This window comes from Heterocephalus glaber, unplaced genomic scaffold (assembly GCF_053883595.1).
Source record: "Heterocephalus glaber isolate CG9 unplaced genomic scaffold, H.glaber_assembly_v1.0 deba00000676, whole genome shotgun sequence".
NCBI lineage: Eukaryota > Metazoa > Chordata > Mammalia > Rodentia > Bathyergidae > Heterocephalus > Heterocephalus glaber.
Genome location: NW_028258156.1, coordinates 14893774 through 14920475, shown reverse-complemented (window position 1 = coordinate 14920475; position 26702 = coordinate 14893774). Strand labels below are relative to the sequence as shown.

Here is a 26702-nt window from a genome sequence, read left to right as displayed (position 1 = left end):
TTTAATTGGGAAAGATAGGAATAAAGAAACAAAAGAAACATGAAAACTATATTATGCTCACTTTCGTTGCTAAACAGCAGGTAAATTATCTATTATACCAAATAGTGAGCAAACAAATGAATAGGTAGTATGTTTTCTTCATTTATTTTGTTTTCTTTTTTTTTTCCCCCTGGTACTAGGGATCAAACAGGACCTTGCACTTGCAAGGCTGGTGCAGTGCCACTGAGCAAAATCTTCGGCCCTCTTCATTTATTTTGAAAATGTAACATTTAAATGAACAAAAGAAACTTATGTCAAAAATCAAAAGATTATATTCATTGCTTCCCATACCCTATAGTTTATATTTTCCATCTGTAACTGCATTAACAAGTGTTGAGGCCTTTCATCACATTATGTGGTAATAAGCAATCTTGTATTAGTATCTGAATATATCGTGAACTAACATTAAGATTATTAGAATTAAAATTATATATACATATATTAGTATAAACATATGCACTCAGTGTATTAAAATAATACTCTCATACACATAATTTTGATAAAGCAGACTCAAGTCTATGCTGTTCTCATGATAGAAATGATAGTTAACAAAGATAAATACGTCATTTGAATATTTAATCAGGTTTAAATAACAGTGAACAAGCAATACTGAAATTAAAATGTGTGAAATACATAGATTTTTAGTTTTCCTTTCTAGAAGGGGGCGTGGGTATTTGTGTCCCACAACTGAATACAATTTTTCCTGACTTTTCTCAAGGCTCCAGTTATATCTGAACCATGATAAAATATTTCTCATCTCCAAAATCTAATTTTAAATAAGCTTTGAAACATCTTATATTGGGGCTGGGAATTTAGCTCAGTGGTGCTGTCGCCTGCCTCGCAATCACAAGGTCCTGAGTCGATCCCGGGTACCAAAAAAAAAAAGAAGCAATTTATATTTTTTGAATTCTACTTTCATTTGAAATGTATAGTTTCCTTTCATTGCATTGTTAATTCTGTGGGTTGTTATGTCTGTGTGAGAGACGATATTCTTTTATTTGAGACAAAATTCACACAGCATAAAATTCCTATTTATCATCATAAGTACATATACAATTCAGTAGTTTTCAGTAAATTCTCAATGTTATGCAACCATATTAGCCACTCTCCTGCCACTGGAACAGTATGTCCAAAAATCCACATTTTAAAGGAGAGGTTTATTTTGTCTCACAATATCAGAAGGTTCAGTCCAGGCACATAACCAGAGGGGTTCAAGACAAAAACAGCATGATAGAAGGGTGGGGTGGAAGGGTGTAGCAAGGAAAGCTGCTCATCTCATGGCAGCCGGAAGCACAGAGAAAAGAGTCAGGAACAAGAGTATATCCCTCCAGATCACAGCCCCACTGAGTGTCTCTTGCGACCAGACCCCATCTTCTATGTTAACTTCCAGCAGTGGACTCATCCACGAATTAATTCTCCAATAAATATAGCATACCTAATACCCAATCACCTTCAAAAAGCCACATCTTGAACACATGAGACTTATCGGGAGATGTTTTACTTCTAAACAACAACAGCAAATATAACTGATGTCTAATTCCAGAATATTTTCATTACCCTGAAAAGAAAACCCATACTCATTAAAAATTCACTCTCCATTTTCATGTTTCTCCAGTCCTTGGCTACCATTAATATACCTTCAGTTTCTCCAAATTAGAATATTCTGGACATTTCATATAAATAGAATTGCATAATATATTGCTTTTGTGTCCGGCTTCTTTCAGTTCTCATAGTGTTTTCAAGTTATAACCATATAGTAGCATACTTCCATACTTTATTATTTTTATGGGTAAATAGTATTGTATTAGTTTTATATGTTATGTATATTCTCAAATGTACATTTAGGTTTTTTTCTAGATTTGAAAATCCATATATTTTGTTAGAAACTTCCATTACTGCAGAGATCAAATTGTACACTACAAAGATATATGAAACTGATGCTTTCTTCCCAAATTCTTGTTTGTAAGGTACTATTCTGAATTGGTAGAACATTTTTCACGACTCCTTGGTTATTGATGCAGATGCTCACCCTTCTTTGCACACACACATGAAAACCAATGCACGTGTTCTAATATTTCACATCCAAGCAGACCATGTTTGTTTATTTTAGCCTCATGATGAAATGAGAGAAAAAATAGTTTATTATATTTAGGTCTCTCATACAACTTTAGAGACACTGCCTATTTCCATTTTAAGATTTTATTTGGTTAAAACACACATTCCATAATACTTTTAAATGTCCTAAAAAGGGAAATAACTCTGAAATTTATTCTTGTCATATTTTACTTGTTTATCCATCATAGTTTATATTGGATTATTGCTGGTAGGGAGAACATGAACTAAAATAAGAGCCAAAATCTTGATATATGATTGCTCTTTCTGTGAATTGGCACTCAATTATCACCATGATCTGGGCCAATTTAAGAAACTAATTCATATTCAGATGACTCATCAGCACTTCAACTTGTTCCTATTCTAATTGTCAAGTTCCAGTTTGGACATCTTGACATGACATTTATCTATGATCTAATCTCCACTCCACAATCTAGCTCAGAAATTTAAGCATCGTTTTGTTCTTCTATTCTTTCTCTTTTTTTTTTTTCTTTTTTGGGGGGTTACTGCGGATTGAACTCCAGTCCTTGTGCTTGTGCAGCAGGCAGTGAAACCACTGAGCTAAATCCCCAGCCCCCTGTTTTTCTATTCTTATATCAATAATCTCCTTTGGGTCCGGTATCGTCAATATTGAGGCCCAACTTGTGCATCCAATGTGCACAGACGGGATTTTGGTATATGAGGGATAGATATCCATGACCAAGATATGAAAAATGGAATGCAGACATCAATAACCACTCAACAGAATTATCATGTGAGCTGCCTACACAGCTGTTCAGATTTTCAGTTGTACTGTGGTGTGAAGTACCTACCACTCTGTTTTACCTGCCTTCTTGGGGAACACACATGCAACTTATTTGCCTTTCTGAATATCTTCATATCAACCATCATCACAGACACTCTTAACTTTTTGATTATGTCAACTCTGGATCATGTTCTGAGCAAACCAACCTTGGACAATAAAGAGGAGAAATGATCCAGGACTGGGTCTTCCCTATAGCACAAGAAAGACTCTAAGGAAGAGATACCTGGATGAAAAGATTATAGGTAAGACCTGGTGTCAGTCACACTGCAGCTAATATCAGAATTCCAAATAAAGCAAGAGCACAGTGACAGTTTCTGGGCTCCGGAAGGCTGAGAAATCCTGGCAGCCAGCCAGCCAGGCAGGCAGGCAGCTGTGATCTGGGAGCCCAATTCACAGTTAATACAGATCTATAATGGAATAGTGGTCAGATGACCAGGACAATTGGCAAATGAAGTGCTAGGCAGCCAGGTGCTGGGCAGGTAGGTTCAGGCTGTTTTTTAATCCCTGGGATAAGGACCAAGACAAATGCACAGCACAAAACACAAAAGGTTGAGTCTCCTAGAAAGCAAAGAAGGGCTATAACTTGGGGGCAGTTCTGAGATGCAACAATGTAGTCACAGAACAAATAGCTGGGCAAGATGATGCATGCCTCTAATTTCAGCACTCTGGAAGGCTGAAGCAGGAGGGTTGGAGTATTGAAAATTCAAGCCTAGGCTGGGCAATACAGAGATTTATTGAGACTCTGTCTCAAAATTTAGAAAGGAAACAACAAATAAACAAACAAAAACATAGCTGGGGATGTAACTCAGTGTGAAGGCCTGGATTCATTTCCCAGTATGTCAAACAAACAGAAAACCACAAAACCTCAAGAGGAACAAAGTGCTTCAGTTTTCTTTTCCATCATTATCACAGAATAACTTAAGAACTGAGGGAGTGGCAACTACAAAAGTAGGAGTTACTTTATTCAGTAAGTGCCCTTATTATATGCTAGGACCAACACAGAGAAAATGCATGTGAGTGCTGCTGATTTTCTCTATGGCTTGTCTCTGAGCACCTGCTGTGGAGCTTGAGTAGCTGCACTTACTGCAAAGTGCCCACTCCCCATGAATCCTGTCATTTTGCCTGAGTCATAGAATAACAATGGCAGAAACAACTAGCTATGTTTAGGAATAAACATTAAATTACTATTTACTTTTAACATGTTCTAAATTTTACAACATTTTCAAGGACAATTAAATTTCTTTTACATTACTCTGAAATAAAAGTAAACTAGTAAGTGCATTTGGCAGTGTTTATCAAAAAACCTAATGGGCCCAAAAAGGTGCTATATGAAAAATGAAGCGTTTTTAGTTTATCTCACATCTCTTTGGCCATCTGCTACACACTGAATGAGCCTCTTTTGTAATGTCTCTGCCTCTTTTCTTTTTTATTCAAAACAACAACAACAACAACCCAGGGTGCATTTATCAGATTAATCTCAATGGCACTGTAGAGTAATGGAGAGATATAAGGCCAGGTAGATTTGGATTTGCAGTATGGCTCCAGAATTCTTGGCTAAGTGCTCCGCACATTTCTTATCTATCTGTGGCTCAGGATTTTAACACTTAAAATTTGAATAATCATATAGACCTTGCAATACTGAGTGTAGCAGAGTGACTAGTGTCTTAATTAATTCCTGTTCTTTTGTTCCATCCTAAGGATGATTTCCAACATGCCACCATTAACGGTTTCTTATTACTTTCAAATGTTAATACAAACATTCTTCTTGCCATCATAAGTATGTCCAAATATTATCCAAAGTCATACCAAAAATTCTTTTCTTGCCCTCCATATTTATAACTCATTATTCAGCCATCCAATTCCTAAGACATCCTAAAATTCTGCAGTTCTTGCTTTGTTCATGATGTTCCTTTTGCCCAGGATTTTCCTCAAAGTCAAATGAAGTTCAAAGATAGCTAAATAGCTTACCTGCCATGTCCACAAAACCTCTCAGGACCACTGAAACCACAGTAGGGAGCAACTTACCCTTCTGGAACTCCTCATTATATTCTTCTTAAAATGTATATCTGGCTAATGTATTGAGTATTATTAACATTATTAGTTATAGCTTGCATGTGTAGTGTGTTTTCACATGCCAAGTGTTTTTATTATCTCATTTAAAACTTACAATAGCCAAGGATCCAGCTCAGTGGAACAGTGCCTGCCTGACAAGCATGAGGTCCTGAGTTCGATCCCCAGTACTGCCCCCCAAAATTAAAAACTCACAATAATTTTATCACTTTTCTCATTCAACACTTGAAGAAATCATGGCTTATTCACAATCTCACAATCATACAACTAAAAATCACACAGCTAAAAGAGTTGAAATAAGTGAGGCTCTTATATATGATTCAAAATAATTTTCTTTACTTTGGAAAAAGAACCTATGGAAGTTTTGAATTTAGCTGTGGAATTTAATTAGTAGTCTACCACTTTCATTAATTTACTTCAATGAATTTTATTATTTATATTTATAGTACATATAATTATTTCACCTCCTTATGTCAAATTTAACAGATAAATAATATATCTTTTATATAGGTAAAAATAAAACAAAAAGAATAATACGGATCTTTTTCAAATTAAAGTGTTTTATTATATTTTATTTTTATTCAGGATTATGTTTTTCTTTGACAATATATGTATATGCCTGTTCTTGAAAACTTCAAAGTATATGAAGGTTTTGTGGAATATATTTATTTAGTGTAATTGCATAAGAACGCATTCAAAAAATAAACATAAAATTGTTTATATTGCATTATTAGGGAAAAGCACATAGAAAAGACAAGACTAAATGGAAAAATTATGAGAAAAGGAAAAAATGGACACAAAGTCTTTGTAAATAGGGAAGGGTGGAGGGGGTGAAGGGAGAGCAGGGGAATGGGGAAAAAATAAGAACCAAGACACATCATGTATAGGTACAAGTACCCAATGATAAATATAAATGTATTGTATACCTAAAATGTACCAATAAAAGAATTTAAGCAAAATAAAAAAGAAATGCAAATTTTTTAAAATGTTCTGCAAATATCACATCCTCACCTGCATCATGAGATAAGCTGTTTCTGTTTGTTCCAAAATAAATATACTTAAGTTCAAAGGGAAATAGTGTTATCACCTTACCTGTAGTCATAGAGTCTATAAAACCATGATATCACCAAGACTACCTAACATCTGAAATACATTTACCATTTTTATAAATGGCACATTTTTAAAAGACTGAGTGTAGATTCATAATTTAGTCCCTTATTTACCAAAGTAAACACTGCCAAGATTGCCAGTTTCAGTAAGGTGTGGCTATTGTTAAATGAGTCTGATAACAATCTTATCTTCTTTGTACTTTTGCTGGAATTTATATATGTGCAAAATAAATATCACTTAAGCTGCAACCCTTATCATATCTGTGCTGTCAGACTTTCACTGACACCTAGGACTTTTTTGTTTTGTTTTCCATAACTTTTATTTCATATAATTCTCAATTTTCTTCAGTTGTTTGTATTTTACCTAGCTGCTTTAAACTTACTTTTTGAACCAATAAGAAGAATATAATGTAAATTGTTATGAAGCTGTATTTAATGGGCCACTTGAAAACTTTTGTGACATTTACTTTTATGAACAATGGAATTAACCACAGCCATCACGTGTTGAAACATTTAATGAAATGTTATTATGAGTTACAATTTTGAGTCTGTACACTATTAAAAAGGTTTAAACCCACACTAGTTCAGAAGATGACAATTTTATTTATTTTTTTAAAGTTCATATGTAGGTTCCAAACACTGAGAAACCAGACATTCTGGCAACAATACTGTATTCTCTATTCACAATGCTAATAACATTCCATTTTAGAACAATACAAATTACTTAAGCTTCCAAATAGCTTTTTTTCTTTTTTTGTGTGTGAAGCTAGGGATCAAACCCAGAGGTGTTCTACAATGGGCTACATCTTTAACTCTGCCATCTACTTTTTAAAATAGGGTCTTTCTGACTCTCTAAGCTGTTGAGAACAAACTTAAACATGTGGTCCTCTTGCCTCGGCTTCCCGAAATGATAGAGTTACAGGCACGTACCAGTGCACCCAATCCCAATTAGTTTCCCCAAATTAAAATGGTCAGTTCTCTGTACACTATGGAAAAACTACTTATCCTGTTGGCTTTCCATTTTAAAGAATATAATGTACTCATATAGATGCTTTTAAGAACATAAAACTCCAAAATATTTTCTCCAAATCTCAAATTCTGAATAAAAGTCAGGGAAATGTGCCACCTATATTGTGTGAATTTACATAAATTCTCATCTTTACCATAGTTCAGGAGGCTATGAAAGTTTTAATGTGAGAACAAGACTATCAACTGTGAACTTAATTAGAGGTAGAATACAGAAACTTGCTTCTAGACCTTGGCTTTTAGATGATCACTGGAACTAGTTTCTCTTTCGAAGAAATTATATTTCAGGACACTTCTAGCTACAGTATCCTGTGATTTTATGATAATGAATCTCTCTAGAAACACTTAGGAGGACTCACAGTTCCACACTTAAATATTCCTCTACTAGCACTCCACTCTCCAATTTTAACTTCGCTCAATTTTACCACACTTTTTAACACAAAGTTTATATGGAAGAACTTGGAAATTTTGAATCTCACTACCAAGTGAACCAATTTTATAAAGGGGGAGCCAGGTGAGAGAAGAGGCAAAATATCCACTTCAGAGACAAACCTGATTTTCTAGCATGTAAAATTTTCCATTGGCATCAGACTTCTAAAGTATTCACACTAACGTAATATTTCTGAAATACATTTAGAATTATGCTTATTTCCATGAAACATGAACAGGTTTGAATCTAACTGCCTTAAAGCATAAATTGTCTATACCAAATTGTGAACTTACATACTTTCCAACAACATTCTTTACTTCAAAATTTTGGATGAAGAGTTGACTGCACATGACATAATGTGTATGTAGTCCTTGTCCCTTAGTTCGAAGGGACATTGATGCTTTATGAAATGGCATCCCTCACGATCTTCCTCCTAACACTATAATATTTTCTATAACAATTTCCAAAAATGTCCCTACTTTCTATTAAGTGAGAAATATCTGCTCACATGACATTCAAGTGTGTAGGTTGTTCTGGGTGAGCAAATTTCTGAAAGACCTTAGCTGTATCTCAGACATTCACTTGATAGGACACAGGCAAGTCCCACATTGTTTAAACACTTTTGGAGATCTAAAAAAGGAAAGAAATGAAATAATGGTAATGATTTTTAAAGGAGCTTAGCTGCAGAGCTAGTCTGAGTTGGTTTGAGAGATTTATAGCTCAAGCATCATTGCACATTTTAAAAATCAGCCATGAGCACCAGAATGAGTGAGGCTGCAGCAGTCTCCCAGGGAATTGCAGGATTCCTTTGGCCAATATCCTTCCACCACAGAGAAAATTTTGTCATGTGTATATTTTTTTAAATACTAACACCATCTCATGAATTTATTTAGTAATTTAATATACACCCAGGAACATAAAAGCTGCCAAAGATAAGCTAGCGCTCCTTAGTTTCCTAAATCTACTGCAAAATGTTACTACAAATTAGTGACTTAGGACAACAGTCCCTCAAAGGACTGGAGGCCACAAGTCTGAAATCAACGAGTCAGCAGGGTTGGATCTGTCTCTTGTCTCTCCCCTGGCTTCTGATGATTTCTGGAATTCTTTGGTGACCCTTGACTGTGGATACATCTCTCCAATCTCTCCCTCTGCCTCAGCATGGTCTTTTCTCCTTCTGCATTTTATTAACACCGGTCACTGCACTTAGAGATAGCCCATTCTAAATTCATGATGATCTTATCTTGAAATCCTCGACTTAATTTCATTTACAAAGACTGTCGCCAAATGAAGTCACTTTCACAGTTCCCAGAGGTTATGACTTTGGCATATCTTTTCTGGAGCTCCTTCTCAGCCCACTAGTGTCTTAGTCACTTTTTCGTCTATGACACACAATACCCAATGTCTATAAGTTGAAAGAGAAGAAATTTATGTTGGATCATGGATTTTAAAGGCTTCAGTTCATAGTTAGCTGACGCCAAGGTAGAAGAGCATGCTGGAAGGGTCTGGTGGAGGAAAGCTCCTCACATCATGGAGTCCAGGAAACAGAAAGAGAAGGAAGGAGCTGGGGAGGGAGACAGACCCTTCCACATCACACCCTCCACTGAACTCTCTCTACTCAGGACCCACGTTCTAATTCACATTCACCTGGTAAACTCATTAGTGGATGTTTCCATTTAAAGTCCATTTTAAAATAAAGAAAGTTAGTTCATGGCCATTGAGAATCAATGCATGATACTGATAGAATCAACTAGGAAGACTACAGGGGAGAAGGGGCAGGAGTAGGTAAGGAGAACCTTCAGACTGTGAAGCAGATATGGTCCCTCTGAAAGATACAAGAAAGGAGAGGGCTGTGTAGCAAGGCGTCAGTCTGTGGTTCTCTCTGAGCAAGTGTCCTCCAGGCTGATGAGGAGCTCCCCAGCAGACATCACCCATTGAAAGAATTATTTTTGTAAAGAAATGTCCTGGATTTACCACCACCATTGCACTGGGTCATTGCCTGGGAGCATCTGAAGGACATAAATACATGATCCAAATCTCAAATGCAAGTATTAGATCATAAATACTTGATGCAATTAAATACTTGATGCAAATCTCTAATGCAAGTATTCAATCATGAAGACAAAAATCATTTGGAGATCAGATGTGTTTATGATCAAAGGATCATACATTCTCCGTATTACCAGTTATACTGACACAAATACTGATGGAAACAGAAGTGAAATGTGAGTTCCAATTCTCCTATTTTTGCTGTCTGTGGGATCAGTTAATAATTCACAGCCATTTATTTCTAGAGACAAAATAACCAAAAGGAGAAAAACACCCATTGGTTCCTTGGATTTAGGTCTGTACTAACTTAAAGCATCTCCCTCCTGCCTCTCTCGCCCCTCACCAGCTTCCTTTGATTATGTCTTCATCTTTTCTCTTTTCATCACCAACCCTAATTGGAAAATATTCAAACCTTCAGCTAATTAAAAAAACAACACTTGCTTCTTTATGTTGTATTTTCAAGGGTTTTTATTTATTATATATTAATATAGTATTTTCATTTCATTTCTGCTTAGAATAAACATGAAATTTGTATCAAATATTTGCAAGACAGCATCATTGTATATTGTACAGGTAGGCATTAATAGTCACTTAAAGCAATAAATAAAGCGATCACTAAAACATTAAGTAATTGGTGCTTTAGATCTTTATGTTGCGCAAAAGTCTTTCTTGGGTTTCATTTGGGTATTTAAATATATATTATTACTATTACTTGACAAAGTCTAGATGGGTGTTTTTGGAAGTTGAGAATGTACTTTTCTCTATTGAAAATAATGGTATGCAAAATCTTTCTATTAAACAAAATCAATATTCAACACATTTTCAATAATATATTAGAATTAGATGATGAGATACACACCCATTACACTTACTGAGTCAAAATAGAAAGTACTGTATATGTCCAGTGCATTGAAACAAAGTAACTGGGGCCAGGGGTTTAGCTCAGTGGTTCCACCACCTGCCTTGCAAGTGCAAGGTCCGTAGTTCAATCCCCGGTACAAAAAAAAAAAAAAAAAGTAAGAAAGAGAGTGAAAAGACAAAAAAAAAAAAAGCAAGAGAAGTCACGAACAGCACTGACATTTAACCAAGCACATTAGCCAGTGCAGTCCCCAGTGTTAACTGATGTAAATAAAGGGTCCTATACTCATATTCACAGTGAAAATTGTAAAGTAATAAATAACAAAGCTCAGAGAAAGATAGAATGAAAACACCTTGGAGAAAATTCTGGAGTAGAGCAGAATGTTTCAGTTGTAAGAAACAAGAGTTGCAGTCACTGGGTGAGATAAATGGCCACAAATATTAAGAGTCATACTGGATTGCATGTGTCTAAATTCTTTGTGATCCAGCCTGTCATACATCATGATAAAGGCATGATAATATTGGACAGCTACATTTTCATGAACTCGTGTTGTTTCAAGTTTTTTTATACTGTCACAACAAAGGATGAAATTTCTCTAGAAAATAAACTCATTTTCTCTAAGAGCATGGATTTGTAAGTAGACTTTCGTTATTACAGTTTGTGACACCCAGTCACCATCTTGCTGCTTGGTCTTTATTCGTAGTAGTATGCTTTGACCTGACCTATAGGTTGACAGGGATGTAAGGGACAATTATCAGTCTACCTGAATGACTGGGATGAAAAGATTTCAAGCCTTGGAGAAAACGTCTTAATCTCTCTGTAACAGGAAGACATTAAGAGTAGGAAAATATTTCTTCCTGCAAAGTCAAAGATGATCTGGTCTAAGTAAAGTGACTTCTAAAAAACTGAACTACAATTGTTACCTTGTCAGAGAGCTGCCTAAAGCAAATTGTCCAAACACACACAGAATGGGAGTGAATATTCAAAGCTGATTGCATATTTGTTTCGTTTAAAATCTGAAATTACAAAATGATCATGGTGGTGCATGCCTGTAATTCCAACACTCTGGAAGGCTGAAGAAGGAGAATCCCAAGGTGTAGCCCCTAGGCAACTTAAGGCAACCTGTCTCAAAAAAAAAAAAAAAAGAGCTGAAGATATAGTTCATTTCATATTGAAAAAAAATTTTGAAATTTCAGAAAAACCAAGAACAAGGAACAAGTAGTGTAAAGTAGAAATTTTAATTTTCCTCTTATTCCTGTAGGATTATCAATTATTTATCATTTATTATTTACTACTTAGCATACTGATTTTTCTTGAATTTTGCTATGAGTAAGGTCTCCTAATTAATGACTTTTATGCAACTGGCCTTTTGAAAATGTTATTTAAATCTTAATTAGATTGTCATTGGAAATCAGTGAGTCTTTTATCAATCATAGAATCTATAATGTCATATGCAGTAGATTCAAAAATCACTAAATTTTCTTAGGAAATCTTAGTTAATAAAGATAGATGGTCACCTAAGTGAAATCGGCAGCCAATTTATCCAAGCTTGTGAGACTTTTAAAAAACAATTTGTTATTGTCTTAGATTTCTCCTATTTCTTTCCTCCCTTTTGTTAATCTTTTTTCCCTAACAGATTGCTTTACATGTCTTGACTCTTATTGCTTGGATCATATTAAGTGGTTTGTATTCTTTTGCTGTTAAACCAGAAGGGGTTTTTAGATTACAGGTGTGATTATTGTAATTTTATGATGATATAATTAATAATGAACACTAATTTAAATATAAAAAGATGTAACCTTTCATAATTTCTAAATCTGGAAATGACTAATGTTATCTGTTCAATGATATATTTCTAGGATATTTTCAATAAGTGAACATAATATATGTTTCTAAAACTGCGATCAGAAATCATAACCATGACTTCATACATTATGTGGCAATTTCAAGGTGCTTTTTATATCATATATTTCAATTTTCTTCATAAGTACTTATGTTTACTATCTGTGTTATCAGGTGAATAATATTTCTTTGTATAGTTGTGCCAGATTTTCATTCATTTTTGAGGATTTAAATTACTATAATTTTATATTAATAATATAATAAAAGCAATATTCATATTTCATGGGGATATACTTCATTTTGTTCTCACTACAAATTCCTCAAAACAGCACAGTCAAAAATTTCCCACATTTTAAGATTTTTGTTACATCCTGCTAAACTGACCTTCAGGAAGTTTGAACTGATTTGAGTAAAAGAGGGACATCATGGTTCTTGTGTATAAAATCTGGAAAAACTGTATAACTGAAGCAAATCTACTTGCATTCTAGCTACAGTAATTGTAGGCTTAAATTAAAATGCCATGTCCACCCAGGTTTCATATCGCAGGGAATAATTAAGTAAACCTCGGCATTAGTAGTAAATTCTGTTTTACTTGCATTGTAATAGAATGATCTTTGAGGATCATGTTCTTTAAGATAAAAAGGACAGCTGATGAAAATTCTTGTGAAGCAGAAAGGAGACAAAAGAGCAAAGATTCCTGTGGTACTATGGGAAATATATTCCTTGAATCTGATGCTGCTGATGATGATGATTGCATGAACAAATAGAGATGACGATTTGGGTAATCTTTTGTACTGCAAGCTCTGAAGAAAATGATCATTACTTATTTTCTTAGATTTTCCCCCATAGCACCTATCACATAAAATACCTTGCATAAAAGTCATTTTATGTGCTACATGGATCACATTAAAATCTATTTTTAAATAACCATTCTAGCTACTCATGAATCAAATCTCATTTCATAGATAGTATAAAAATAAGTAATTGATTTTCTAGTACTAATTACTCTGTAGTCATTGGCAGATGGTATCATCTTTCCTCTTGCTTGAGGTTTCGCTTTTTCACAGAGTAAAGAGAAAATAATCACTTGTGGGCTCATGCAAAGTTATTCATGAGGAAATATTCAGTCAACTAAAAATAACTGGTTTTATATTTTATACATTCAGTTAGAAGAGATTGAAAGAAGAGTTGACTTTCAAATTTCATTTTTAAATAAATAACTTTGTATTTTATGTAGAGATATCGATTTACTTCAGTATTTAGCTTTTCTTTGTATATAACATTTTCAAAACCAGTAAGCAGCATTGATAAGCCAGGCATTTGTAGGTAAATGGATGCATCTTGAGACCATACTATTAAGTGAAATAAATCAAACACACAGGAAAAATAGTGCATGATTTTTCTTATTTGAGAAATCCAGAAAATAAATAAAGAGCAAAATAAAATTCAGACAATAGGAAGTATGGAGATTTTTCTTAAATGGGAAAGGGAACAAGATGGAAAGATGAGAGCAAAGGGAGAGAAAGGGGATGGAAACAAAGAATTAAAGAAAAAATGGAAATAGAGCTTTTGTAAATGGAAAGAGAACCAAGAGTTGGAAGGAGCAGAGACAGACAGGAGGAGTCGCGAATGAGAAAGAGGATGTGTCATGTACAATCACATTTACTGTGATAAATGAAATCATTATGTTCTGAAAACATGTATGAATAAAGTAATTAATAATGATAGAAGAAACTACAAACAGAATAATTACTTAGAATATGAGGTATGATGAAGGTTTAAATTAAAAATTAGTTCAGTAGAAGAAATCCTGCCATTAATTCCCCTCTAAATACCCCATCCCCTTAGCTTCAAACAGACTTATCTCATTTTTGTCACTTTCTGAAGCAATTTTGAAAGTCCTCTTTCATGACTGTCTTTATGAAGTGTGATAAAAAAAATATGTGAATGCTGTTGACAAGCACTATCCCAGGGAAAGGCAGGAACTTAGAAACAACATGTGTATGTTTCTCACCCAGCTTATCTACTGGCTCTGGCAAGTTGAAACTTCTTTATCTCCCCCAAAGTCAAAACAACCAGGAACATAAATGTTTTGAGTTGATTCAAACCATGCTGGCAGCCCAACAGCATAAGAAAGTGCAAGGAAAGACAATCATGAAAGAGGATTCCAGAACTGCTTCAGAAAATGTCAAGAACAATGGCATTAGTGTGTTCAGAGGGCAGAGTATTTTGAGAGGGATTAAGGGGAATGATTCACTGTGACAATTTTTTTTAAAATTTTAAACATAAACCATACCTTTTGATCAAATCTCATAGATTGCTAAATGTAGTACGTCAATCTTTGAGCTAACCAGGTTGATTATAGTAAGTGTAATATAGAAAAAATGTGATTTTGTTTTACTTTTCATACTAAACAAATAAAAATTATAAATTGAAGAAGAAAGATGTAATTTAAAAAAATGTACTCTTCCTAAACTAAATTTAAACAAAGTTAAAAATAGAGAAAATTTAAAACTTTACAAAAATGTTAAAATTTATTTAATTAAACAATAACAGATACTTCATGAGGAAGATCTGATGTTCAAAAAAATCAATTCTTCAGAAATTAATCTGTGGATTTAATAATATTATAACAATTATCTCAGTGAAAATTAAGAAAATGGCAAGAGTTAAAGAAAATAGATCCTAAAATTAAATGAAAGATAAAAAAATAATAATGTATCACTCTCTCCTGATGGAGAGCAAGGGGGGCAGCCTGTCTTGTGAAACAGTAAATTTTAAAATAAAATTGTATCAACTTAGATAATGTGGAATTATCAAACGAACAGAAAAATAATGAAATCAAGAAAAAGATATGGGGATATGTTAAATACACTACGATAGGAATGATAGTGGACATCAATTAAAAGATGATACTGTTTGGAGAAAATGAATCTCTTTGGAAACATTTTAAAAATACAATAAAATCACATTATAGGCTTATGCTAAAAAGGCAAAAACCTAATATTTTCATTGAAAAAATGGAAGAGATTATATCGGTGACTTTGTAACAGGAAAACATTTCTTAAACAACACATAAATTATTGTAAGGCACAAGAAGAAGACAGGAAACATGTGAATAGGGTGCAGCAAGAAGGTGCTACCCATACAAAGTCAACATGGAGGAAGTAAGAAGAGGTCACATAACAGAAAATACTATTGGGCCACACTTAAAACTGACAATGGATCAGTGTCCTGAATATATTTTGAAAACCTCCATGAACCAGTAAGAAACAATGTACAATTTAATAGAAAGCAGAGCAAGAGGAATAGACATTATTAAAGTATGATTTTACTCAAATATAAACATTTAACTTTTTGACTGTCTTCATTTTCCTTCCAAGTCTTATGACATTTCCATAGGATATTAGTTATCTTCTTTTTTTAATCATTATAAGAAATTTACTACAGTTATTTGTACACTTAGATTGCATTAATTTCCTGGTATTAGGCTGGCCTCCAGAACAATCTGGCTCCATTTTTCTATTCTCTTTCCCATATCAGCTCTTTGTCTTTCTTTCTTTTTCTTTATTCATTCATTTTTGAAAGGTGATTTGAAAATTTTCCATACTTCTTATGAACTCTGATATATTTCAATGTATATTTTTGAAAGATTTTTCAGTACGTCTGGTTTGCCACACTGCTGGAGGAGGAATTTCCTCTTTCTTTTATGGATACAAAGCTATCATGAAGGAAAGTTCTAACTCTCTCACAATAAAATCTCCAATATCCCTGCTGGCGGTTATAGTAGGGTCACAGTAACAATGTACCTTCTTCAGGAAAAGAGCAAGAGTCAACTAAATATTCTGAAATTTTTTAAATTTATATTTTCCCATTTGTCATTAGTATTACACACTTATTTAGTCATAAAACTTTGGATGTCTAAGATTATAAAAGAAAAAGGATTATGGTATAAATAACATGGCGTTGAAAATGTTTATAAAAAGCAAATTGATGTTTTTCAATGATTCTCATGTATCTTATTAATAGTTTCTTGAAAATATATAGAAAATACCTGGTACACTCATTAACTCTAGGAAAAGATTTCATTCTTCATTTTCTAATCTTTTTGCCTTGACATTTGATTTGTTTTGGCTCTAAATATCTACTCCTTACATTTAGCTAATTAAAGATATATATATAGAGAGAGAGATAGATAAATAGATAGACAGATAGATATCACATAAACCTTAATATGATTCAGTTAAATTTAATTAAATTCACTCACTGATGTTCCTTTCCTGACCGAACAGAAACAATGCAAGGTCTTCTTAGAATTGAATTAGATATCCAAGGTCACTTACATCAAAAATATATGAGAGAGAAGTCATAAGTGGGAATGTGTGTCACAAAGCAACTTAAGCATACTCTAAAAAGTTGAAGTTCTAAATTGAAAATCAAATACTAAAGCTTAACCTCAAAATACACAGCCACTGTGCATTAAAATGTCATGAATTACATTATTTCTAAAGCATCAATTTAAAAATATTACTGCCAAAATTTAGAATAAATTTTACCTGAACAATCATAATTGAAAAATCATAATTTTCAGATATGAAGGAGAACAGGTCTTTTTTTTGCAACAGTTGAAAGACCTGGAGACTAAAGAAAACTATGATGTAACTTTTTATTCCCTAATTTCAAAGAATTATTTACAAAACAATTTTTAATTTCTTTGGGAGAAAATTATTTTCAAAATTCATCTCCCTTAGAAATTTCTTGTTTGGACTATGACTAGTTGTGTGTGAGTTGTATTCATATCTTACCAGCATGATTTATGTTTTTAGAGCACTTTTGTCCTTTTTTAGTTAAATTGGAAATACACAGACTATCAAGCTTACCAATCAATTTTGTAAAATACAGCTATTATCACTGTATTATTTTATTTAGCTTTGTACAGTGCTTAATAGAATTACAAGTAATTTTGTTTTATGCTTTATGAAATTTTGTAGCTATTTATTACAATTAGTGCATTTTATATTTTACTGCAAAAATAATAAATACCAAACTTTCTACCTGACTTAACTTTACAGGATTCAGAAAAGTATTAATAAAAATTACGAGTAATTTAAAAGCTACATGATACTCGTTAGGAAGGCTTTTCAGTAAAAACAACCTGTTCTTCATTCTATATTTATTCTAGAAGAAGCATTCTTTGAACAAAAGTATCTCGTGTTTTCATTCTGCATTTTGCGTGCTCTATATAGCAATACAAAAGACCAGATAGTAGTTTTTATGACAGCAATTTTCACACCATTACTTGGTTTGATAAAAGGCCAACTTTTTCAATGAACACAGTCTTTTTGCCTATGGCAATAACAGTAGGATAGAATTTTAAAGTAGAATGTTGGATTAGAATATGTACACATTAAATTTTACATATATTAGCAATTTTTTTAAAAAAACTTCACCAGCAGAAAATTATTGTAAAATAAAACTAAGTTTAGAGTCACATCTTCTTAAATCTGTAAATCAATATCATCCCTAGCAAATATAATAAAAAGAAATATCTTATAGGATAGGAATGGATGAAATTAAATTATCATTATTTGTGAATGACATGATACTCTATACAGAAAACCCCAAAAATTCTACCAAAAGACTTCTAGATTTAATAAGCAAATTCATTAGGGTAAGAGGATACAATGTCAGCACTCAAAAACTAAAGCATTCCTGTACACAAATAACAGACACTGAGAGAGAAATTAGGGAAACAACACCTTTCACAATAGCATGAAACAAAATGAAATACTAAGGAATCAACCTAATGAAGGAGATAAAACTACAGCACTCTGAAAAAGGAGATGGAAGAAGATATCAGAAAATGCAAAGATAGCCCTTGTTCTTGGATAGGCAGAACGAATGTAGTCAAAATGGGCATACTTCCAAAATTGTTACAAGGATTTAATGCAATCTTGATCAAAATACCAATAGCATATCTACAGAACTAGAGAAAACAAATTCATTTGGAACCAAAGGAGACCTAGAATGGCAAAAGCAATTCTGAGCAACAAAGGAAAGGCAGGCGACATCACAATCCCTAATTTAAAATTATACTAAAAGCTACTGTAATAAAAACAGCATGGTACTGGCAAAAAAATAAAATAAAAATCAGACCCAAACATCAATGGAACAGAATAGAAGATACAGAAACACTTTCAAATACATCCATCTTATCTTTGGCAAAGGGGCCGAACACCTTCACTGGAAGAAAGATAGGTTTTTTTAGTAAAAAACTGGCTTTCCACCTGGTGAAGATTAAACCGAGGCTCATATCTCTCACCAAGAATTAAACTAAAATCAAAATTGATCAAAGATCTAAATATTAAAACAAAAATACTTAATCTGTTGGAATATAATAGGCAAAAGTCTTGATGACATAGATGTAGGCAAAGACTTTGTGAACAAAACTGATGGCACAGGAAATATTACAGAGAATCAACAACTAGAATCTCATCATACTAAAAAGCTTTTGAACAGCAAATGAAACCACTGATAGAGTGAAGAGACAGCCCCAAAATAGGAAAAATCTTTTTATTGCCTATTCTTCAAGGGGCAAATATCTAGAATATATAAAGAACTAAAAAAATCAGGCCCCTCAAATTTAAAGATCCCAGCCGGGGGTTTAGTTCAGTGGTTCCACAGCCTGCCTCGCAAGCACAAGGTCCTGAGTTTCGATCTCTGGTTCAAAAAAATATAAAGACCCAATCCAAAAATGGGCACCTGAAATGAATAGCCACTTCTCAGATGAACAATTACAAATAGCAAATAAATATTCAAAAAATATTCAACATAACTGGTCTTTCAAGTAATGTAAATTAAAACAACACTGAGATCCCATTTCACTCCAGAAAGAATGGCTTTCATCAAAAAACGAACCAATATCAAATGCTGGCAAGGCTGTGAGGCAAAAGGAATGCTTCTCCAGTACTGATGCGATTGTAAATTAGTACAAACAATACGGAAATCAGCATGGAGATTCCTGAAAAACTAAAACTAGAGGTTTCATTGGACCCAACTATTCCTGTTCTTGGTATTTTTTCAAAAGAATTAAAAGCATCATACCACAGTGATATGTGTATACTCCTGTTTATAGCAGCACAATTTGTAATAGCTAAATCTTGGAAAGAGCCCAGATGCCCATCAACTGATGAATGGATACAGAAAATGTGTTTTTGATATACAATGGGGTACTACTCTGCCAAAAAGAAGGTTAAATTTGAAACATTTTTATGTAAATGGATGCATCTTGAGACTATACATTTAAGTGAAATAAATTAGACACTCGTGTTTAAATATTACATTATTTCTCTTGTGTGAGGGACTGAAAATGCAAATAAGGACCAAAATGGATGATAGATATTGGGAAGCAGGAAGAAAATGTTCAAATGTGAAAGAGAACAAGGGAAAGGGGAAAGGAAGGAATGAAAATGGGAAAAAGGGACTAGAAGGAAAAAATCGAAACAACACTTGTAAATATGGGAGGAAACAAAATTAGATAGGAAGGGAGGAGAATGGGAAAAAAAAAGAAGCATCAAGTTATATCATGTACAGGTACAAATTCCATATGATGAATAGGATCATTCTGTATATCAAGAGTACCAATAAAATTAATAAAATTAATTTGTAAACAAATAATTTTTAATCCATCAGTGAGATGAGATCTCAAAACAACTTGTTGAAATTAATTCCAAAGAATGGCAACTTCTTTGAAGTACAGATAGGGCAGATGAATTGTTTTATGGCTTGAGTCCTCCCCATCTTTCAATATTGCTGCATTGAGAATTGACAAGTGGAAACTTTAAGAGGGCTTAGATTGTGAGGTTGTGGTCTAATGAAAGGGTTGATGCCTTTATCACAGGAGTGAATCAGGAATGGACTCTTCATAAGACGATGAGCTGGACCTCTGGTCTTGCATATCCTCATGTTCTCCATTGACCTTCTGCCTTCTGCTGTGGGATGACACAGCAAGACGACTCTTGCCAGATTGCGGTTCTTGACCTTGAACTTCTCAGCCTCCACTACTGTGAGAAATTATTTTCTCTTCTTTATAAATAACCCAGTCTCAGGTATTCTTTATAGTACCACAAAATGGACAAAGATAAATAGATTTCTGGAAGAGCCTATGAGGATAGAGTGAGAAGCTTATTTGTAGATAAAAAGAAAATTATAGAAATGTTTTACAATCCTTGAAGCCCAGGTGTGGTCCAGCATGACAACTTAGTCTGGAGGACCACATCTCACTAGCTCTTTCCCACCAGTATCTGCTAGAGCCCACAAGAACTGCACTGTGCAGGAAGAGACTGAGAAGGTGTCTTCTATTTCTCCTGCCTATGTGGTGCAGGTGCATCTGTTGTGACTGGCATTCACTGTGGCATGGGGACAGGGGTTGTCAAGTACAAATCCTGCATAATTGCTCTACACAGTGCAGAAGCTGAGGAATGGACTGGAAAATTTCACCTACCAGAGTCTATTTGGGTTTACATTCAGTGTTTTTCAATGTATTTACTCACATGTGTTTTGTGGTTGCTTCATATTTTATATGTGGACATAAACAATATAATTAATTATTGGGGTCACCATTCTACCAGTCTAAATGAAATGGAAATGTATCACCTTTCCCCAAGCTCAATTCTCTCCTCCCAATAATGTAATTGTTTTAAAATTTTTTCTTCACGTACATTTAGATGCAAGAGAATTAAAATGTTTATGTCCCCAAATTTTCAAAGCAGTAACATTTATAATTGGGGGAAAGTTCGTGGAAGCAGTAAGTAGCAATTAAACTAATTTGTAAGTTTTCCATATACTATTCACTTATAGTCTTTATAATAATATGCTATGCTGTGCTAGCATATGATCCTTGCTTAGTTTATCCACATGCCTTACAGAGGTTGTTTCTAGCTTTAACATAAAGCATCTAATAGTTTCCATTGGAAATTGGATACACGTGCACCACTCTTCTGATTGGCTATTCCTTTATCAAATATTCCATAGCAACTTGTTCCTCTTGCCAAAATGACAAAGACCACAGGGCATCTTGGCAGGTGAAATTGTTTAAAGAATATTCTAAAAAATTTTACACTGGGTTCCTTAAAACAGCCAACTAGGTGGAAATATCAGTGATATATTCCAAGATAGACAGTTTCATCTTAAATATTTTACTGACAAATTAGATGAAAATAGAAAACCAGTTAATAGTCATATTAGTGTAATATTAATTAGGACAATATGATATAGAAAAGAAAGAAAGTATACCTCTTGTACCTACTATACATCACACAGTATTCAGAACTGGGTTAATTATCTCATTCATCTTCAAAACAATGTGAGGTACGTTGTTTTCCCCATTGCAACAGAGGAACTCAATGAAGATTAGAGAAGCTAAACCATTTGTCCAGGTTTGTTGATCCCCAAGTAGAGAAATGATTTAAGTCCATGTATCTTTAACCTTAAAGATAAAAATATGTTTGGAGGTATGTTTTGGTGTTTCCCACATTTACAATTTAATTGTGTATTCTAATTTATCAGTTAACTTCTTAGCTTCTCAGTAACTACTTTCTCCCAATAACCCTATGGGATATCTATTCTAAATGACTTTATCACTATAACTATGTACAAATAAGAGATGAATTCGCCAATTGCTATGAGTGACAGAAGGATATTATCCAAATAATGAGACAAATATACACAAAGGATACTCAGCAAAGGACAGGTAGAAGATTTCATTAGGTAATGAAGAAAACAAAAGCTACAAGGAAATAATGAGAAAAGACTCTGGAAACTACTATGGCAATAGAGCAAGGATTTAATTAAAAATCAGAACACAAAAGAATACATATTTTAGAGAAATTTTGTTTAAGAAAGGAAATTAATGTATATTAGATTTTTCTTATGTTTTCAAAAATAAATAATGGAGAGGTAAATAAGAAAGTAATAAAAGATTTATCAACAGAAAACCGAGGTAAGGAAATGCATGAAGGGAAATTTTTATTATGAAGGGAATGACCTTTCCCATAAGCATTTTCTTGCTGTCTTCACAGAAATGCTTAGAAAGCTTAGCTGAGACTTCAGTCAGAGGCAAGACTGGACACAGTTTCAAACAACCCTGAATTTAAAGTCCAGGGCTTTTTGTTTTCTAGCCATATGATATTTGCAGATTTCTTAATATATTTTAATATAATCTATTACATTACTGGTAATTATTGTATTAACCTTAAAATGATGCAACAAAATTAAATAGTAAATGTAAAGTACTACTTGGTATACTATCATGTGCTTTAATAGATTTAAAAACCTCTATTATTATCACCACTACTCTCTATTTATTTCTGGGAGTTAGGATATAGAAATAGAAAGGCAATAAATAATACTTCTTGGAAGACTAAGAGAAGGCCTGGACTAGGAAATCCTCAACTCAAGTAGCTGAGCAATGACAAAACTAAAGAAAGGTTTTTATATGTTTTGGGAAAAATAAGACACCTTTTCTAATCCTTCCATAAATGACAACCTAGTACCCTGAAATAGCTTTCGACACACAGTTACTATGGGCTGGTATACCCAAGTGAGACAATGAAACATAAATCAAACAAAGAATCTTTTAAGTAAACTTTGAATATTCCTTTGCAAATGTAATGTTAGAATAGCTTTAGTTTGTTTAATGTGATTATTCTTCATCTTTCTGCATAAAGGCTTTAAGTAAAAGGCACCATATTTACAGCACAGATTGAGTATTCCCTATATGAAAAGTTTGGAAATCAAAATGCTTCAGGATTTAGGGTTTTTTTCTTCAGATTTTGGCATATTAGCATATGTATATAATAAGTTATTTTGGGAGAGGAGACCAGGCCTAAGCAGAAAATTTATTTGTTTCACATATAGTTACCCAAATATTGCAGTGGAAATTTTATAAATTATTTTCAGTTTACTTGTATCTTAGCTATACCTTCTTACATGTGGTCAGGTGTGGAATTTTCCATTGTATCAGCTTAGTACTGGAGAGATTTTTGGAGCTCTTCAGATTTGAGATTTTAAGATTAGGGACCACAACCTGCATTATTATTATTATTCCTTAATTTTCCTAATATTCCCTAAATATTTTCCATTATATCTACTATAGCAAATGTTTCTTGGAAACATAATGCGTATAGAAAGATATTCTACTGGAAATTGCTTCTGCTTTAAATGTCTTGATTGCATCAGGTAAGAAAATATAAATTAAAAATACAAAGAAAATGTTCTTTCATCTGAAACACTAATGTTTTGATTAAAGAAAAAAGAAAAACATGTCATAACCATGAACTAGGATTCATAATAACAACAAGAATAAAAACGGGGAAAGTGGACTTAGAAGCAGAGGGAGGGAGGTGTATGGGAAGAGGAAAAGGGTTAAAAAGACACAAGCTAGGATGTTGGGGATTTAGCTCAGTGGTTCTGGTGCCTGGTGCACAAGCACAAGGTCCTAAGTCCAATCCCCAGTACCAAAATAGACAACAACAAAAAAAGACACAAGCTGTATTATGTACATGTACTTTCTCTTCAGGATGAATGTAACCACACGCACTGCAAATATGTGCTAATAAAAATTTTAAAAAGCAAAACACAGATATATGAAAAGATACACAAACACAAAAAATCCTGTGAAGGAAAATCGACAATTACGATTTGAGAAGAAAAGGGTACAAGCCAAACTTATTTATGTATAACATACATTTTACAGAAAATAAGTTGAAAATACAAAAGAAACTTAGATTGCCTAGAAAAAAAAAACAGGTACATCGGCTATTTTGCATAAATATTATAGTGACATTTAAGAAAAACAACAGTAGCCATTCTGGAAGAAAGCTATCAAAATACATGTTACAAGACAGAAATGACAGATAATATAACATAGATTCAGAAAAGACAATTATTGGATTATTTCTCTCTTCCTGACTGGCACATGACATTCCCAGCTATGCTACTTCAAGAATAAAGATCCTGCTTGTTCCTCCCTACACATCTCACTTTTTCAAGTACAATATTGTCTCTTTCTGTTTCCTAGATGCATTGACTACTGTGCCTTCTATGTTTGTTTTTCTGAGCCTCATTAGTACATTCAGCTTTCATAAACACAGGATAACTATAAGGTTGAGTAACAATGCATTATCATAAGATTAACTGGGTGTTGACTCAAACTGAAGGTTCTGTACCAAATGTGTAGAGCAATTTAGCACATCCACTGGTATACAGTATGCAGCTATTCACCTAGAAAATTTGCTTTAATGCATATTTTCCCATAAAGTCAACCAGAAGTAGGTTGTTTTCCACACCTACAGGGCCAGCAATACAACCTCACTATCTCATCTCAGGAATAATTCAATCCTCAGGTCCTATAACATGATTTAGGACCTGAGAGGAGCCTTCTTTGCCTTTCACTTCCACAAAATGTCATGTTGATCCATTCCATTGAGAACAGTTTGCTAACTACCCTAGGAATTAGAAGTATGAACTTCTCTAGATGTATCGTAACTCATTTGCCTGTCAGAGAATGGAAACCAAAGTAAAACTGAGGAACTTCTATTTCAGTTAAACGTTAGAAGTCTAACCATATGTGGCCATTTCCCTCGCCACCACCTTCATTAGCCAAAGAGTAACTATGCTGGGAATGATGGGAATTATCACGGATTTCACCCACTGAGGCTAGCCTGGTTATGCTCCGCTCTGAGTGTACAGTCTTGCAGAAGCAGAGACCAACACTGAGTCTCCAGTACAACACCATTCTTTGGAGGGGATCAGTCAGCTATCTCATGCCACATTGATTCCATTGGACTGCCTCCATTTTGGAAGGGGAAATATTTTGTTTGTACTGGAATAGACATTTTGGATATGGATTTGCCTTTACTGTACCCCATGCTTCTGCCAAAACTACTATCCTCATCTTCATCTGTAGTCTTATAGACTGTCTTAACATTGCAATCTTCACAGCACTGGTTTTAATTTACCAACTCACCTCATAGCAAATAAAGTACAAAATGTGCCTGTGCTCATGGGGTTCGTGGGTCTTATTATATCTTTTACCATTTTGAAGAACCTGGATTAAACATGACATAATGTCTATTAAGACAGATATAGTGCCGGCGAGGTGGCAATACCTTGCAGGCTTAAGGCAAGGTCATCCAGGAGACTCAGTGTATTCTGAGCCTGGGTCCAATATGTGGTACTGTTTCTCCAATAGCCTGGACTTATGAGTCCCAAAATAAAGGGTGAAAATGGAAGTGGCATAACTTAATATGATCCTGAGTGACCACTGGCAAAATTTTTGATTCCCATACTCACAGCTTTATTGTCTGCTGGCCTAAGAGAAAAGAAGACTTCCACCAGGGTACACATTGCTTCCATTGGACTGGAGGTTGAGATTTTTACCCAGCCAATTGAGTGCCTGATAACTTTGAATCAACAGGCAAAAAAAGAGAGTTACAATGCTGGCCGGTGTCACAGGTCTTGACTACCAGGGGAGAACTGAAATATTTCACAATACAGTTAAGGCAGAGTGTCTGTAATACAGGACATTCTTTAGGACATCTCGTAGTATTAACCCACTGTGTGACTAACGTCAATTGGAAACAATATAAAGCCAATGCAAGTAGGAATAATAATGGTCTCAGTTCCTCAGGATTGAAGACAAAGAACCATGACTGATTGAGGTACTTGGTGAATGCTAGCGAATGCAACATGGATAATGGTAGAAAGTAGTTTAAGTGCTAACTACTACCAAGATACCAGTTACAGAGAAAAAGGAAATAAGAGTGGTAATTGCCATAAGTATTTCCTCCTTAGTTTGTTATGAGTATGTGTACATGTATTTATTTCCTCTCCTATTGTCTTGTCATGTAGCGTGGATACATTTTATATCATAGTAAAGCATTGCTAATTTGACATCTTACTACTTAAGTTAGGGAATATGAAGACAATCACACATCATCCAAGGTCTTTACTTCCTCTTCTAAGGAAGAGCAAGTGCAGTTCTGGTTGCAGGAGGGATAGTTGTATCATGTTCCTCAGAATAATGACTTTATTATTGTCTTTATTTAGAGGTTAAGTATGATTTAAGAAGTATGTGTGGGTTCCAAGTTGACATGTGGTAGACTTATGATAGATAACTAGTTTTATGTGTCAAATTGATCAGCTGTGGGGGGTTCAGACTAAACTTTACTTCTGCGTGTACCCATGAGAGTGTTTCTAGAGGAAATTCATATTTGAATCTGTTGACTCAATAAAGTAGAAGTCTCTCCCAAGTGTGGGTTATCATCATACAATACACTGACATTAGATTAAGAGTAAAGGAAG

The 26702-nt window shown here is 33.9% G+C and overlaps 1 protein-coding gene across 10 annotated transcripts in view; it reads right to left on the bottom strand.

The window, feature by feature from the left end:
- The window catches only part of Dgkb (diacylglycerol kinase beta), a 620388-nt gene that overhangs the window by 489262 nt on the left and 104424 nt on the right, over positions 1-26702 (bottom strand). The window lies entirely within an intron of this gene.